Source organism: Aplysia californica, unplaced genomic scaffold, assembly GCF_000002075.1.
Source record: "Aplysia californica isolate F4 #8 unplaced genomic scaffold, AplCal3.0 scaffold00467, whole genome shotgun sequence".
Taxonomy (NCBI): domain Eukaryota; kingdom Metazoa; phylum Mollusca; class Gastropoda; order Aplysiida; family Aplysiidae; genus Aplysia; species Aplysia californica.
The window spans coordinates 487,143-490,536 of record NW_004797737.1 but is presented as its reverse complement, the minus strand read 5'-3'; the positions used below and the strand labels follow the sequence as shown (position 1 = coordinate 490,536).

Sequence of the window (3,394 nt, the reverse complement as noted above, 5' to 3'; positions counted from 1 at the left end):
CTCTCTAGCTTCAACAGCACAAAGTCATCTTCGACTATCAAGGCACCCCGGAAATAGCTGGCCACGAGAGTGTGACAAACATACAAAAAAAGTAGAGGAAAAATGACAATAGTAAGGATTAGGACAGAAAAAGCAGCAGTTCCCTGTTGTAGATCAGGCACAGTTATGAGCGTGACATTGATGAATCAGCCCATTTTCAACTCTACTCTGCTTGAACGAGAAATGTTCCCCCTTTGGGAATGACCGAAAGACACTACAGTCAGTGGCACTGCCCCGGGGGGGGGGCTGGGCCTTCGGCATATTGTGGTAGGGTAGCGATATGAATAAATGTGAGGCATCCTGGAGAAATCAGGCGCTCATCACGATAATGAAATCTAAATAACTGGCATTTTTCTGTCCGTTTGGCAATTTTTATCGAATTTTTTAAATACTCAGCACCTATGGGTTAATTAAAAAACTAATTTCTGAGTGGACTTTAAAGAAAAATGTTGATTTAAGCCACAGAAAAGACCTTTGCTGTTTCTAAGGACTCTCAAACTTTGGAAGTCACCAAACTTTGACGGTCATTTTCTCGCTAAATTTACATCTGAAGCCAGACAACCCCACATTTCACTTCAATCGTAAATATCTCGACTTCCATTCATGATAGATCAGTGTTTTTTCACCTAAAACAAGTTAAATGAACAATCTTTAAAATGATATCATTACCTCCACATGTCCGAAAATTGACGGGCTCCTGATTACACCGTGCAGTGACACAAATATATAACATACATCAAGTATACTTCATCTCCATGGAAAGCCCGTTTTTGACCAATTTATAATCGGGCTCTATCACAGACTCGATATTTCCAATAATAATAATAATAGCTATTCTTTCCGAATACCGCAAGTAGCCATCCTGTAACAGAAAACGGCAATTATTATTAGAGGCATCGATTCTGTGAAAAAGTGCGATCATAAAGTGAGCCGAAAACTGTTGGGCCAATCCTTTCACAGAGAGAGTTGAGATATTGTGATGACGTCAGTCTCTGAGGTGGTCGTTAACTTTACGTGCGTGCGCACTGTTTGTTGCAAATGTCAGCGTACTGTAGTTACAGATTGTTTTTTAAAAAAGTCATCGTTATATCATTTTATATTTTGTGAGTTAATTATTTTTGCAGGAGGTTCTGCAATACATGACCTCGGAAATCTGTTTTCTCAAATTTTGATAACCCTCAGCCCGAAAGGGAACAGAAAACCATTGTTTACGACATAGTCAGGCCATTATTTTTATATCATTTTCGGTTGATCTCTGGCCTTCAGTAATTGGTGATATGCCACGTCTACAATATTTCAACATCTCAACACGTCAGAGCCTTCTAGTTGGTCTATTCCTGTTAACAAAATTATAACGACTAAGCACAGAAAACATGCAAAATTGTGAAATCGTGAGAGGGCAAGTTCGGGGCGTCGATGTTCAGCTCGGACCGACGTTATTTCCTTGTTTTGTTTTGGTAAGTGTTTTACGGCGCTCGCAACTGCTTACGGTCATATGAGTGGGCGGGACACGGTTTAACCCTATCTGTACGCCCTGGAGTCATTTTGTACCCCCGGAGTTGTTCTCTTCACATTTTACAATATTTCTAGTGCGAAGATCTCTTTAAAACTTTTAGTATTTCTCAAAAATTCATTTGGACAGACTGCTAAGCAAAGCCTACAGATCGGATTAACGAGTAAATTTCCTCTTTAAAGAGGTGGCACAGAGTTCCCCATGTCGTATGGATACAATAGTAAAACACCACGTACGGATAGGGTTAAGTGGTGGCACAGAGTTCCCCACGTCGTATGGATACAATAGTAAAACACGACGTACGGATAGGGTTATAATGATATCCGTATCGTCTTCGCTATGAAGTGCCCATTTTTTACCCATTTATAATCGGGCTCTATCACAGACTTGATACTTCCAATAACATTCATAGCTATTCTTTCCGATTACTGCAAGTAGCCATCCTGTAACAGAAAACGACAATAATTATTATTAGAGGTATCGATTCTGTGATAAAGCGCCCTACCTCCTCCACTAAAAAGAAAATAACAACATTACTCCGCCCCTCCCACACCCACAAACAATAATCCCAAAACAAACGAACAAATCGACCAGCCCACAAAGGGAATTTGAAGAAAAAAAACAACAACAAAAAAACAAGGAAAAACAACGTTTAGGAGGCCACGTGTCCTGCATCGCACCCCCCCCCAAAGCCGTAAAAAAAAACACAATAATTGACACTCCAGCATTCTGCCGGTACCCCAAATAGCCAGCTAACAATCCCAACCATGCCCGTCTTTCCCACCGTGGGTGACTGTGGCAATCAATGCACGTGCTTCTTAACTCACCTCAAGCCTCAAGTGTGTGGGCGGGTTTTCTCGCACTAACAAACTCGGGACTATAAAGATAATAATAGCATTAATTGTATGGCGCAAAGTCGCGATCGGCAGAAAACTCTGTATGTACGATACACAACAAGTTATTAAAGTTTAATCATTAACCCAACGTCATTCACCTCCGTTCTTGCTCTCTAGCAATGTTCTGTCGTCTGCTTTCGTCTCCACTCTCTGCCTCCACCCCCACACCTCCTTTGCCCCCTCCTCTGGGCTCCTGACTCTTTCTGCAGCCTTTCTACTGCTACTCCTTGGCCCCTTCTTACTGCTGTCTTTCAGCCACACCTCTGATCGTCTGGTTGGAATGATCTACACCTAGCCTTCTCGGACAAGACGAAAAATCTCGGAGGTCCCGTATGCAAGTTGCACACGTTGAAGATCCATTGGGGGTCTAAAATCGATAAGAGTAGGCTTGGGCCGCCACCCGGGCAAAAATTCTAAATTTTTCCTACCAACTGAAAATGTTTCATGTGTCCCTTGCACTCATATGACCTTATGCAGTTGCGAGCGCTGTAAAACACTTACGATAAAAACCTACAGCAGATATGATGGCGTTCTGAAACAATATAGGCTTGTACGGTACAAATTCCCGATCAAATGAAAACTCAGTGTGTGTGCTTTACAACATATTCTATCATTACCTCCGCAGACCTGATAGCGTCCTGAAACCATCTCTACCTCCTGGGAAGCATACAGCGCAAACTGCCATTTTACACGCGCTATACCCGATGTGCTGTAAAAACGACAATAATGAAAACAGCAGTCACTCTTTTCTCTTCTTCTCGAGAACTAAAACAAGGAATTGCAAGTGACAACACTACCAATAGTGACAATAGTACATCACTTGTAGTCGTCTCTTCAGCGTCTCATTTTACGAAGTGACAGCAGATGCCATTTCCCAACATTCTGAAGCATAACGATGTTAAGTAGTCGAACTTTCTCTAACAGCCACTTGTTCAAGACAGTCACC

General features: G+C 42.0%; 1 protein-coding gene across 1 annotated transcript in view; it reads right to left on the bottom strand.

The window, feature by feature from the left end:
• Positions 1 to 3,394, bottom strand: part of LOC106012699 (probable G-protein coupled receptor 153) — a gene marked incomplete at both ends in the record, with an annotated part of 29,494 nt that overhangs the window by 18,510 nt on the left and 7,590 nt on the right.